The sequence below is a fragment of the Schistocerca piceifrons genome, chromosome 8, assembly GCF_021461385.2.
Source record: "Schistocerca piceifrons isolate TAMUIC-IGC-003096 chromosome 8, iqSchPice1.1, whole genome shotgun sequence".
NCBI classification, from domain to species: Eukaryota; Metazoa; Arthropoda; class Insecta; order Orthoptera; family Acrididae; genus Schistocerca; species Schistocerca piceifrons.
This window is the reverse complement of record NC_060145.1, coordinates 85,357,304-85,373,188: the sequence shown is the minus strand read 5'-3', so window position 1 is coordinate 85,373,188 and position 15,885 is coordinate 85,357,304.

Here is a 15,885-nt window from a genome sequence, read left to right as displayed (position 1 = left end):
TTTTGAGTCAACTGGGGGTGTTCCATTTAGTTAATACCCTAAATCTCTCTTTTCGGGAAGAAAGCTAGAACAACCCGGCAAGGAGAACCGTAAATTACTAGCTAAAAATCTCGAGATCCAAGCGCGAGACTTCCCACTTCATATTCTGATGTGAAGTTCCCGGAATCAGAGTGTCCAGATAAGAAGCAACTTCTAGCAGACTTTCAGGACATGAAAAATAACAAATTTTATGTTGGTGCAGAATTGTGGACACCGGCTGATGGAAATCTATTGCAGACACTAAACTAATAAAGCAGAATATGTGGCCAAGGAAAAAAATTATGCTTTACATTAGAAAAGGAAAGCTAACAACTACGTAGGAATATCAATGATACCAATTAAATGCTAGAGTCCTACGCAGTAGGCTAAGAAAGCAGGTTGATGGCAAGATCGGGGACTATCAGGGTAGAACGCGGAAGGAAAGTCATATGTAAAGCAGATCCTGGGTCTTAATTTAACAGTGCAAGACAGAGTACCAAGATACCTGTTTTACGTCACTGTGTTTGGGGACTACAAAAAGGCATATGATTCTGTTGACAGTAAACGCATGTTTCACGTACTAGGTGAGTTTGGTGTGGATGATAATATGGGAAATATAATTCGGGAAACATAAATAAACACGAATGCTAAAGTTACTTTCTTAGTAGAGGTATCTGAAGCTTTGACAGTACGAAAAGGTGTTAGACAAGGAGATGGTCTATCCTCTGCTTCGTCCACTCGTCTTCTTGAAAAGGAAATTTCATGCTAGGAAGATGAAAGAAAGAACGGAGTAAATGACCAGATGCAGCTGGGCTATGAAAAGAAGAACCCCAGAAGACAGTTTTTGGCTGTTTATTAAGATCTTGCAATACTCCCCAAAAACGTAGCAGTGGCACCAAGTTAAATGAACATTTTAAAAAGAATTGCAGGAAAACAGATCTTTAAACGTTTTATGCAAAACCAGAATAGATAACAAATATAAAAGCAGCTCCAAGTTTCATAAATAAGGTTACAGAAAACTTCATAAGATTCAGTCGACTAAAATATCTTGGTGAGTTAATACAGAAGAACAGTCGTGACCGGGAAGCTAACAAACTCAGAGCAAAGGAGATGGGAATTGGTTATACCGCAGATGTATACGTTAAGAGATCTATCTCCTCCCAAATAAAATTTAGAATGTTGTGTTACAGCAATATACACATAATGTTTACAAGCAGGAGAATGCCTGAGTTTGACCAACAAGTAAGGCAAGAAAAATAGAAAACATGGAAAAGAAAGAGGGGTAAATCCTAAGAATAAAATTGGTGACAACAAAATACAACGGTGGGTACAGGAACAGAAAGTAAGGGGGAACTGAACAAAAAACCTGAACAATTAAATGTAACAATGCGTGACGTGATTTGCGGTAATTTAGTGCGGATTAAGGCGTTGCGGAAGGAAAGTTGGCTTAAAAAATTCGATTTTTAGATTTTAACATATCTGAAATGTCTGGTCTCTCCTGCATGAAACAGTTTTTGTTTTATATAAATACGACAATTTTTTCGTGGGACATGATGGTTTTCCTGACGCTCTATGCAATCTGGCATTTAAATGCCACTCTTTCCTTTTTCGGCATGCAGAGATAATGCACAGCACTGAATTAAATTAAATTAAACCCATATTTAGAGACCTTTGTGAAGTTTATTGTTGAAGTAATGTCTTCCTGAAAAAACGCAAAGTTTAAATGAATGTATGAATTCTGTCATTTAGAACCGGTTTCCGAAAACTTTATTTGTTCAGCTTACAGCCCTCAAATTTGCTGTTCATGATGCTATTTTATGCTGGTATAATTAGAAAACTGAATGATTTGGAATTTTTGGGCATAAAATCTAGTGGAACTACTGCAAAATCCATGGTGCAAATAGATAAAGAGAGAATCTGCAAAGCAGATATTGCTACTTTAAAATGCACAAAAGAAGCCAGACAGAAAAGAAGAGGACCAAGAGAAGAAAAGAAGATCAGTATGAGTCAGATGATGCTCAGTATGGTGCGGGAAAACATTAGTGGTAAATAATTCTGAACAAAAACAACACTAGAATTGCAATATTAAAGTTTAAATGGATTTTTCTCAGAACAACACATTTTTACTTTCAGGTAGCATTATTTGATAAACTAATGGGGTTGGAAACATGAATTTTTGTCAATTTGTACTGCAGATTGTAACGAGTTGGTACAAGTAAATTGAGAACCACCAAACAATCAGAAACTGTTTTATAGTAATTAATGTACAAGAAGAGTTAAATTTTATTAGTAAAGGAATATTTTTTTTCACATCCTTAAGACGTATTATGTTCATTTTACTAGTAAATTGAGGCATATATGTTTTATATATATGCAGTAAACATTTCATTGTTTTGTCACTTACAGTTCTTTTGAAAAGTGTACCTATTCAAAGGATAAAATAGCATTGGCAAAATAGGAATAAAAATTGCCCTCCCTCTCCCCTTGACTCACAACATTTAGCGTTACGATTAGCTAAACAATAAATTATCCTTGTCATGCTCACATTGCTACTGGGACAGCAGATTTTGCCGTAAGCTGTTTGCGTAACCTCAAAGACGTTGACTTAACTGCAAGAAATCAGATATCTGAAGGAGACTGAAGAACGTGACATTACGATAAGAGATACGTTTCGAAAGACTATTTCAGATTCCCATCTCTAGGAAGAAAAAGAATAAAACTGGAGCATAGTACTCAGAAGTTCAGAAACAAACCCACTCTTATCGAATGATTTACTCGAGTGAAGGAAGATAGGCACTTTGTAGTATTCTTCTGCATTCAGGCTGTAACTTCGTTACAGATTATCACCGTGACTCTGTTTTCGTCGGCAGTAGCGTTAAAGAGTGTAGCTGACTCCTCATGAACTGTATAATTTAGCGTTACGATTCGCTAAACAATAAATTATCCTTGTCATGCTCACATTGCTACTGGGACAGCTGATTCTCCCGGGAGCTGTTTGCGTAACCTTATAGACTTTGAGATAACTCGCTTGCATGCCTCTCAAGTGGAGCTCCAAAGTAAACATTCTTATCGCATGGTTTCGGCTTGTCTCTTGACGGCAATATATTATTGTCTCCTTCATTGGTACTCTAATGCAGCTCGCCTACTCTGCTACACGTACAGTGTTTGTTGGCACTGAAGATTCTCTCATTGCTCTTGTTACCTTACGAGTTGTGATGTATCGTGTATGATTTTAAGTCATCTGAAGTTGCCTCGAACGTAAAAGATAAACCTTTCACGAGCTCTTCAGCTTACAACGGCAACAGTAGAAACAGAGTAGTAAATATGAGCAGATTCCATAGTGTCTGCCATGATGAAGCAGAGGCTGAAAAATTTGGAGATTTGTGGTAAGGTCTTGTGGGACCAAACTGCTGAGGTCATCGGTCTCCAGGCCCACACCCTACTTTATCTAACTTAAACTAACTTACGCTATGGATAACACACACACACACCCATGCCCGAAGGAGGACTCGAACACCCGACGGGGGGAGCCGCACGGACCGTGACAATGTGCCCCAGACAGCGAGGCTACCCCGCGCGGCAAGCAGAGGCTGAAAGTGATTCTAAAGGGAAGTTAATAAACTGAAGGAGACATGTAAGAGAAACATAGTTAATAAACCGCTACGTTATCTGTAACTGATAGATGCTGTTCGTTACTACTTGCTGTGATATCGATGGCTGAAGTGAATGATGGTTTTTAGACAATATTTTTAGCATTCATTGAGCACTCTTGCACTAAAGTCAGCAATGATGGGTCAGTAAATTGCCAAAAAAGTACTTCGGTTTCAAACAACATGCAAATATTTAGCAGTTTTCAGGATAATTAAGCGAGCTGCACATTTAAAGCGCATTTGACGATGAGCTGGTGAGAGATGTAGCATGACCCCAATTGGGCAACGATCATAGACTAATCGATCGATCGATGGTTGATCTGTGAGAGAGGACCAAAAAGCGAATCATCGGTCGCATCGGACTATGAAACATAGGAAAGGAAGTTAGTCGTGCCCTTTCAAAGGAACCATTCCGGCATTTACCTGAAGCAATTTAGGGAAATCCTCAAAACCGCGATTCAGGATGGCCGGTAGGTTTGACCGTCGTCCTCCCGAATTCAGTCCAGTATGCTAACCACTGCGCCGCCTCACTCGATGGAGACATATCTTAATTATTTTTTTTTTTTATAAAGGCGACATAAGTAAAATTCGAATAGTTTTTTTTTAATCTTCATACTTTGATTGGTTTGATGCGGCCCGCCAAGAATTCCTCTCCTGTGCAAATGCTTCATCTCAGCATAGCACTTGCAACCTATGTCCTCAATTATTTGTTGGATGTATTCCAATCTCTGTCTTACTCTACAGCTTTTGTCCTCTGGTACCATGAAAAGCCGCGCGGGATTAGCCGAACGGTCTGAGGCGCTGCAGTCATGGATTGTGTGGCTGATCCCGGCGGAGGTTCGAGTCCTCTCTCGGGCATGGGTGTGTGTGTTTGTCCTTAGGATAATTTAGGTTAAGTAGTGTGTGATGACCTTAGCAGTTAAGTCCCATAAGATTTCACACACATTTTTTGTACCATGGAAGACATTCCATGACGTCTTAACAGATGTCCTTCTTATCAGTGTTATCCACATATTCATTACCTCTCTGATTCTGTGCAGAACCTTCTCATTCCTTACCTTATCAAGCCCACCTAATTTTCCACATTCATCTGTAACACCGCATCTCAAATGCTCCGACTCTCTTCTGTTCTGGTTCTCCCACAGTCCATGCTTCACTACCATACAGTGGTGTGCTCTAGACGTTTAATCTCATCAATTTCTTCCTCAAATTACGTGAAGCCTCGGTTTGATACTAATAGACTTCTCTTGGCGAGGAATGCCGTATTTTCCTACGCTAGTCTGCCTTTGATATTCTCTTTGCTCCGTTCATCATTGGCTATTTTGCTGCCTAGGTAGCAGAATTCTTTAACTATGTGTACTTCGTGATTATCAGTCTTATTTTAAGTAACTCGCTGTTCTCATTTCTGCTACTTCTCATTACCTTCGTCGTTCTTCGATTTACTTTCGATCCATATTCTGAAAGCATTAGACTGTTCATTCAGTTCAGTAGATCATGTAATTCTCCTTCACTTTCACTCAGGATAGCAGCGTTATCAGCGAATCGTATCATTGATATATTTCACCTAGAATTTTAATTCCACTCCGGAACCTTTCTTATATTTCCATCATTGCTTCTTCGATGTACAGATTGAACAATAGGGGCGAAAGACCATATCCCGTCTTGCACCGTTTTTAATGCGAGCACTTCATTCTTGGTCATCCATTCTTATTATTCCCTCTTGTCTCTTGTACATATTGTACACACATTAGAAAAAGTTTTTCTTCACTCTGGTTCCCAGAACTCCTCAAGATAGACGTTGACTGTGGATATTGTATCACAGACACAGTCCCTTTAACTCTTCAGACATGTCACTAAACCCGCCCAAAGATGTAAACAATCATGCATGAGCAGCGCCTATTAGACAGACGGGGTCCGACAGCCGATCTTTTCAAGTCATTCCACCAGGAAGGAGGTACACGGTTCTCGTTGTCTGTAGTTCAACCATGAGTAGACGGTCAATACCGCGGTTCGGTCGCGTTTGCTTTGTTACACTGTGCCAGGAAGGACTCTCAACGAGGGAAGTGTCCAGGCGTCTCGGAGTGAACCAAAGCGACATGGAGGAGATAAAGAGAGACAGGAACTGTCGATGACATGCCTCGCTCACGCCGCCAATGGGCTACCACTACAGTGGATGGCAGCCACCTACGGATTATGGCTCGGAGTAACCCTGACAGCAGTGCCACCATGTTGGATAATGCTTTTCGTGCAGCAACAGCACGTAGTGTTATGACTCAAACTGTGCACAATAGGCTGCATGATGCCCAACTTCACTGCCTACGCCCACGGCGAGGTACACATTTCGAACCACGACACCATGCAGCGCGATAATGTTGGGCCCAACAACATGCCGAATGGACCGCTCAGGATTGGCATCACGTTCTCTTCACCGATAAGCATATGCGCGTATGCCTTCAATCAGACAATCATCGGATTCGTGTTTGAAGGCAATCCGGTCAGGCTGAACGCCTTAGACACACTGTCCAGTGAGTGCAGCAAGGTGGAATTCCCTGATGCTTTGGGGTGACATTATGTGGGGCCGACGTACGCCGCTGGTGGTCATGGAAGGCGCCGTAAGGGCTGTACGATACGTGAATGCCATCCTTCGACCGATAGTGCAACCATATCGGCAGCATATTGGCGAAGCATTCGTCTTCGTGGCCGACAATTTGCACCCCCATAGTTACATCTTGTGAACGTTCAGGATAACGACATCGCTCGACTAGAGTGGCCAGCATGTTCTCCAGACATGAACCCTATCGAACATGGCTGGGATAGGCTGAAAAGGGCTGTTTGTGGAAGACTTGACCACCAACCACCCTGTGGGATCTACGCCGAATCGCTGTTGAGGAGTGGGGCAATCTGAACCAACAGTGCCTTGATGAACTTGTTCATAGGCTGCGACGACGAATACAGGCAATTATCAATGCAAGAGGACGTGCTATTGGGTATTAGAGGTACCGGTGTGTACAGCAGTCTGGACCACCACCTCCGAAGGTGTCGCTGCATGGTGGTACAACAAGCAATGTGTGTTTTCCATTAACAATAAAAAGGGTGGAAATGACGTTTATGTTCATATTTATTCCAGTTTTCTGTACGTGTTCCGGAACTCTGGGAACCGAGGTGTGTTCAAAAAAGTGTTCAAATGTGTGTGAAATGTTACGGGACTTAACTGCTATGGTCATCAGTCCCTAAGCTTACATACTACTTAACCTAAATTATCCTAAGGACAAACACACACTCACCCATGCCCGAGGGAGAACTCGAACCTCCGCCGGGTTTTTATGTGTGTATATTACCCATCTCTCCCTGTAGCTTACCCCTGATTTTCCCTGAATTTCGAACATCTTGTCCCATTTTACATTTTCTATGGCGAAAAATCCTATGAACGTATCTTGATTTTTGTTTAGTCTTGCATCCACTACCAGCACGATGGTCAGAATTGCATCTCTGGTGCCTTTACCTTTTCTAAAGCCAAACTGATCGTCATCTAGCACATCTTCAGTTTTCTTTCCCTTCTTCTGTACATTATTCTTGTCAGCAACTTGGATGCATGAGCTGTTAAACTGTTTGCGCGATATTTCTCACACTTGTCAGCTCTTGCAGTCTTCGGAATTGTGTGGATAGTATTTTTCCGAAAGTCAGATGGTATGACGCCACACTCACAAATACTACACATAACGTGAATAGTCGTTTGTCGGCACTTCCTCAATGATTTTAGAAATTCTGATGGAATGTTATCTATCCCTTCGTTCTTATTTGATCTTTAATCCTCCAAAGCTCTCTTAAATTCTAAATCCAGTACTGGGTCCACTCTCTCTTCTAAATCGACTTATGTTTCTCCTTCTGCCACATGAGACAGATTTTCCCCTTCCCTGTAGTCTTTCCACCTATCCTCTTCCACTCCCTAGCGTCTTGTACTTTTGTGTTCGTGAATTTCCCTTGAATTTTTTTAAATTCCTTCGTTTATCGATAAACTGAAGTTTTTCTTCTGTTACCAATTATTTCTTCACAGTTACCTTGTTTGTACCCATGTTTTTCTTTCAAGCTTCTCTGATTACTCTTTTTAGTGACGTATATTCCTCTTCATTTATCCGATCAACTATGCTATTCCTTATTGCTGTGTCTATAACCTCAGAGAACATCAAGTGTATCTCGTCACCCCTTAGTAGTCATACAAACCGCTTCTTCACCTGTTGATTCTTCCTGACGAATCCCTTGAAGTCCAGCCTACTCTTCTACAGTACTACTTTGTGATCTGAGTCTGTATCTGCTCCTGGGTACGCCTTGAAATCCGGTATCTGATTTTGGAATCTCTGTCTGACCGTGATGCAGTCTAACTTGTATCTTCACGTATCACTCGTTTTTTTTTTTCCAAGTTAACCTCCTCCTCTAACGATTCTTCAACAGAATATTCACTATTTCTTGATGAAATTTATTACAGAACTCAATTAGTCGTTGTACTCTCTCATTACTTGCTCCAAGTCTTTCCTGTAACCTTTTCTTCTGCTCCATCTCCTACAACTGCATTTCAGTTCCCCATGACTATTAGATTTTCATCTCCCTTTATTTAATGTGTTATCCTTTTAACATCCCCATATACTTTCTCTATCTCTTTATCTTCAGCTTGCGACGTCGGCATGTGTACCTGAACTATTATTGTCGGTATTGCGTTGCTATCGATTCTGAAAAGAACAGCCTCATCACTGAACCGTTCATTGTAACACACACTCTTTGCCATACCTCTCTATTCATAACAAATCCTACTACCTTTACACCATTTTCTGCTGCTTTTGATATTACCCTACACTCCTCCGACCAGAAATCCTTGTCTTCTTCCCATTTCACTTAACTTACCACTACTATATCTTGATTGAGCCTTTGCATTTCCCTTTTCAGAGTTTCTAGTTTCTCTACCTCGTTCAAGCTTCTGACATTCCAAGCTCCGACTCGTAGAACGTTATCTTTCCGTTGAATGTTCAATCTATTTCTCATGGTAACCTCCCATTTGGCAGTCTCCTCCCGGAAACCCGAATGGTGGACTGTTCCCAAATCTTTTGTGAACGCAAAGATCATCATGGCACTTTTTCAGTTACAGTCCACATTTCCTGTAGATATACGTTTTGAGTGTTTAATGCAGCGGTTTCCATTTCCTTCTGCATCCTCGTGCCGTTGATCATTGCTGATTCCTCCTGATTTAGGTGTGGCTTTGCACCCACAGGACAAGAGAGTACCCTGAAACACAGTCCGCTACTCCGCCCTCTTCGACAAGGCCGTTGGCACAATGAATGGGATTGCTATTGCCGAAAGTCTTCGGCCACCAGTGCCAATTATTAACCAACATTTAAAAACAGGCGGGATTCGAACCCAGGTGCAAGAGGTTTTGAGTAATAATCACAGACGCTACCGCGAGATCATAGGTGGTACTGGAAAGAAAGTCATTTGCATAAATGCATAAAATTTTCCTTGAAATCTTCTGTCAGTAATTATAGGATGCAACAAAATTGTGCCTATAGTGCAAATTACTGTTCCATGCGATTTTTATCCGAATATTCCGAATTTATTATCTCGTCTCTTTGCCAAATTAACTACTTAGACGGAGCCCATTGCTAGTTTCAAATTTTCGACAACTTTGCTAAACTAAGATTGTATCCACAGCCGCTTTCCACGTTTCAGTGTTATCCCTTTTCAACTAAAATATTGAAAATAAAAGAGTTTAGTGCATCGTAATATGACAGTACGTACATCCTTCTAAGTTTGCGGTTTGTGAACTATTTAAATACTGTTTGTGACTGTATGATGGTTTGTTGGTTATCTCAGATAGTATAAGGTTTTCTTACCTTTATCCAACAGATTAATCGGATATAAAATATATGTGACAAATAGCAGATTCTTTCCTTGCATCTATATTAGCATTAATTTTAAAACTATTCTAGTAGCGGTAAAATATATGACAAACTATTTCCAATACTAGAAGTTAGTGCGGTTGAGAGAAATGCCATATGTCATCCGCAAATAGCTTATCCGCATCCGTAAAGTAATGTGAACTCGATTAATCAATTCTGCCCTCTGGATCTGTGAAGATAGGCTTCTTCTTGGCTTGAGTTTTCGTTTGATGGATTTGGACCTCCTAATTAACTTTCCATCTGTTATGTACCTCCCCCACCCTCAAGAACCATGGACTATATATGCGGAACCTTGCGTGCCTTAACGACGTAGGTATCCGTACCATAGTGGCAAGTACAGCAGAGGAATAAGACTAACTCGTCGATCCTGAAGAGGGCTAATAGCCTTTTGAGTAGTTTAAGAGCCAACATCTGAATTATTGACTCATTTGACTTTGTAATGTTAGTCAACATGGCGTTGCTACCTTGATGCTACGAACGGCTGAAGGCAAGGGGAAACTACAGCCGTTATTTGTCCCAAGGTACGCGTCTCTACTGTTTGGCTTTATGATGGTGGTCAACTCTTGGGCAAACCATTCCGAAGATAAAATATTTCCACATTTGGGTCTGCTGTCATGGATTACTTAGCAGCGTAGTATCATCCAGGAAAACAAAACGGGAACTATGGATCGTAGCGTGAAATGTTAGATTACTTAGGTAGGTAGGTGAGAGAACATAGTGAGATTAACGAAATACGGTGGCTAGAAGAACAGGACTTCTCGTTACTTCGAACTAAGGTTATGAACACAAAATCAGAGTAATGCAGGAGTAGGCCTAACGATGAATAAAAAAATACAAATACGGATAAGCTACTATGAATAGTGTAGTGGACGAATTATTGTAAATCAAGACAGATACGAAGCCAGCACCCACCTCAGTAGTACGAATTCATATTTCAACTAACACAGCAAATAATTAAGGACGGCAAAGAATGTATGACGAGTTGTAGGAAATTACTCAGCTAGTTAAGGGACACGAAAATTTAATTGTGATGAATGATTAGAACTCGATATTAGCGAAAGGAAGGAAAGAAAAATTAGTAGAGCACGAACTGCGGTAAAGGCATAAAAGAGGAAGCCACCTGGTATACTTTTACACGTAATATAATTAAATAATAGCTAAAACTTAGTTTAATGATCAGGAAAGAACGTTTTGAGCATGGAAGAGACCTGGGATCACAGGAAGGTTTCAAAGTATATAACGATAAGACAGAGATTTCTACGTCAGATTTTAAGCAGTACGACGTGTGCGCACATGTACATTTTGACTATAATGTATTGTTTATGAACTATAGACCATAACTGAAGAAACTGTAAAACCTTGGGAAAACGAGGGAATGGAATCTGGATAAACTGAAAGAGCGGATTTTTGCTGAGAGTTTTAGAGAAAGCCTTAGGCGACATCGGGCCGAAACAGGGGAAAGAAACAAAACAGATGTCGAATGGGTCAATTTGAGAAATGAAGAAGTGAAGGCGGCAGAGGATCACATAGCTAAAAAATAGTAAATGAAGCAGTCGAAAGTTATACTGATTTTAAAAAAATGAAATTAACGGGTAATGCCAAACAGCAAAGCATAAATGGCCAGTGGACGAATGCAAGGCTGTAGAAACATGCATGACTAGATACGTGCCACTTACAGGAAAATTAAAGAGGTATTTGGAGCTAAGAGAAGCAGCTGTATTGACACCAAGGATCAGATGCCACTGCATAGAAAGGGAGGGAAACCTGATCAGTGAAACGAGTATGTAAAGGGCGACAGTCTTTGAGGACAATATAACAGAAAGAGATTGTGGTTGAAGTAGGGTATGATACCGCGAGAAGAACTTGACAAAGCACCGGGGGACTTAAGTCAAAACAAAACTCCTGGCGAAGAAGACACCGGCTCAGAATTACTGAGCTCCTTGCGAGAAGACAGAGGAAATACCTTCAGATTTTAAGAATAGTGTAAAACTCCAGTTCGAAAGAAGGTGTAGATACTGCGTACCATCAGTGTAATAAGTCATTGTTGCAAAATATTTGACGCATATTATTTACAGAAGAATGGAAAAACTGTTAGAAGTCGACCTCGGGGATGGTCAATTTGGATTCCGGAGAAACATAGCAACAAATGAAGTATCCATTACATAATTACGTAATCAGACGTGTAGATTTGGTAAAACAGGTGAAATGCCATCAGTCTTCAAGAATAATGTATTAATTCTAACTCCAAAAAAGACAATGGTAACGGGTGTGGACACTATCGAACCATCTGTGTAATACGTTGCTGTAGCGAAATACTGACACAAATTATTTACAAAACAATGGTAAAACTGGTAGAAGCCGACGTCGGAGAAAAGTAGGAACACATAAAGTAATATTGACCATACGTCTTATCTTAGAAGATTGGTCGATGAAAGACAAACCTGCGTTTGCAGCAGTTGTAGACACAAAGAAAGCCTTGGCAATGTCTACTGGAGTACACTCTTTGGACTTTCGAAAGTAACAGGGACAAAATACAGGCAAGGATAGGCTATTTACTACTTGTTCAAAAAGAAGACTATAGTAATAAAAGATCATGAAATGGAAGCAGTAATGGAGGAGGGGCTGAATGAGGTATCAACTCTATACCTGATGTTATACGTTCTGCACACTGAGCAAACACTGGAGGCGTCTGTGCAGTTACCTACAGTTGAAGGCCGATTAACAAGTCTGAGCCTCCGTTCAAGACCGCACCAATGCTCCACAAATACAGCATTAAGAGCTCTTCAGTGTAACAGGGTGAACTTGATGGCGGACTTGATGCCACAACCATGGTCCCGAACATCACTGGCAGTGTCAAGTTTATAGTTATGTGTGGGGGCATTACTGATAAATAAGCTGTGTTTTCATAGATCAGCATTTGTTTTCGAAACAGGTGATCGAAATCTCACATGAAAATCAAACAACACGTTTATAAATTGTTGGAAATTTACATTTTGTTGTGTTTCAAAAAAAATGAAGCATTGTACAGCTACATGATCCACCACAACACTAACTTACTCTCAAATAAGGATTGGGGTCTGCACCAAATGTGTTAAAAGACTTCACTCTCACCACCAGTTTAAGTGACAAGTTGTTACAAAATGAAGTATGAAAACGTATGTAATTAGGGCCTACATTACTGCCTTTCTTGTTGCACATTAGAATTAACCCAAAAGTCATTTTCTGTTTCATATGAAATCGGTTTGAACGTACAGAGTGATACAAAATCGGTTAACATTGAAAAATCAGTATTTCAGGGAATAATATACGTAGAGCGGTAGAATTGACACACATGCTTGCAATCTGGGTTTTTACTGAAACAAAAATCTCATATGACATAAAAGCAGTAATTAGTATAAAAGTTGCATTTGAAACGTAGGGAGTATTAAGATATTAGAGAGAATGGGCTTCAAGTAGGTAATTTCACTCAAGACGTCTTGAGAGAAATAGATTTACAGCACCACCCTGCAACTGAAAAGTCAGTTGAAGATCTGGTAAAGGAACGATGGCAGAAAGTAAGAAACTAGAAGTCTTGAAGGAAAAGAGGACCCTGAGTAGGTGACATAAGAAAAAACTTTACATTCGAATTTAAATAGCATTACCTGGAATTTTTTAAAAAGTTTATGGGCCTTTTTATTGGCATCTATTAAGGCTAGAATTATGAAATTTTGTACACGTATTTCTACAAACCCCTATAAACTTCCGTTCAAGAGTAAGTATTTAAATTATGTCTATAAGTTGAAATATGTACCAATGTGCTTGAAATTTTGCATGAATTTTTATTATACATGCAGAATAATAAATAAATACGTTATTAATATTCTGATATTCAATGAATTCGAAAAACGTCATGAAGGAAGCTTACTGTATGCAAAGAGATGAAACGTTACGTTTTTCGTTCTTCTGCTACGTTTCATATCATAACGTTTATCGTGAATATAATCTGTGGAAGAAGTGAGTAACTAACTGGCTAGCTTCAGTTCCTGCAAAAGATTTTGAAAATGATACTGCAAAGAAAGTCCTACGAATTTAAGACGTCGAATACACTTTCAGTTTGACCACCCTCCGACAGTAAAATTTCGCGTTTACGTGATTTCCATTAAGAAACTGCATGTTTGTTATATTTTAGAATTAATATGTTCTCTGAAAGCCACGTGTTAGTGTTACTGACTATTCGTTTGAATTAAGTCCCACGTATTTCACAATAACATTAGAGTCTTTGGCAAAGAGAAGAATTTTGGTTTGATCTGTCGTGCTTAGTGGAAATTAATTGACGTACATCAATAGAAGCACTGAATCCAGAGTAGATTCCCGAGGCACCTTTCACTTTACATGGCCCCAATCAGAATAACACCATTTCCCTATTTGTTGACACTGGGGGCAACTTTTGTGATTCCTACTTTCCAGAGATGAACTAAAGCGTTATTGCGCTTTTCCCCTAATCTCATACTATTCCCGTACACAGACACACACACACACACACACACACACACACACACACACACACACAAAATAAATTGCTTGTCTTCAGCTTCACTGAATATAGAAAACAACCCACTGTTTCTGTATTTTCGTTGTTAATTTATACGTTTTCTTCCAGAAATGTTAGTTGTCTATCGGTTATCTGGTCACACTTGTAAAAGTCACATTCCCATTGTGTACGCACGATCGTTGATATCGTGAACAAAGCTTATCAGACGCCTTATAGCCGGGTCACAACTGTATTTAAGCCGTGGCGAGTGCTGACAGATACCAGAGCTACCTTACACAACACGCTCACTGGCTGCTGTTCCCTTGTAAGCGAGCCTCCTTATCATAATTGCTGCATGTTTTTCTGTTTGTTCCAGTCTTGTGTACAACTTCCGTGCATAACAGCGTATGCACAGCGCATATTTTCCAAGAAGATTACCTCTCAGAGACCTTAGACTTTACTTCTTCACTTGCTTGTATTGCAATTTACACTGCTTGCTTACTGAATATTTGCTGCCTCATCTGATCCAGATCTGGAAATGGGCTACTAGGAAGCACCATAACCATATCTTTCATTCAGTGAGTGTCTACTATTACACATCGTGAAATGCACTCTGGGACGGATATCGGCAGATGTGGTGTGCGTGGACAGACTAATACACGGTTTCGACAATATATTCAAGGGAAGCGGTTTCACAAATTGAAAAAGTCAGTAATGGGTTGGTACAACTCTGGTCCTTATGAAAGCAGTTATTCGGCTTGATTAATAACGTTCTTGGATGGCCTCGTGAGGGATATCGTGACAAATTGTGTCCAATTCAAGCGTTTGATTGCCAAAATCCCGAGCTCATTGGAGAGCACCGCCTATAATTCTCGAATGATTTTTGCTGGCCAAGGAGAGACGGTATGTGGTGCCATTTCACTTCATAACAGGTTTTCGTCCGCGGTACCCTTACAGCGGAGCGGTATGTCGACGATACTTTACCCTGGTTTTGCTGCCCTTCAAGGTAAGCTATCCTGGGCTCATATTTCAGCAAGATAATGCCCGCTCGCACATGATGGCAAGAGATTCTATTGCTTGTTTTCGTGCTTACCAAGCCCTATCTTGGATAGCAAGGTCACTAGCCTGCCTCCCCCCCCCCCCAAATTGACAACCTGGGAACATAACGGGCAGGACCTTCCAGCTCGGGATTTAGACGATCTAAACCACCTACTGGACAGAATTTGGCACGATATCCCTCAGGAGGACATCCAACGACTGTATCAGTCGTCGCAAAGTCAGATAACTGGTTGCATAATTGCCAGAGATTGACCAGCACGTTATCGACTTGCTCAATTTGTAGATAACTTTCTCTTGAATAAACCAGCCAATTTTTCTGAAATCGTAATAATTTTTTTGTCTGTGTATATACATCACATCTATCGATTTCTGTCATTTTTGGATAATTCCTTCATGGTTCGTAATTTTTCATGTCTGAGAATGTATTTTCTCCTGGAGGAATTTAGCGCCTTTACATCTTGGAAGTTGGATTGAGGCGTAATGTTAACATCAGTAGCACTCTGTGCTAATGACCGAGTCTTTCTTGACTTGGACGACTATTTGCGTACACAACTAGCTGGTCTGGCGAATGAATTTCCCACAGGTTAAGTTACGCTTTGCATCGGCTGTCCATCGATGTCTCTAATGAAGAATCCTATAAAATCTCACACGATGTATGCTTTCACTGTCAGTAGTTTCTTCCTTGGGGACATTTGGAAATTTA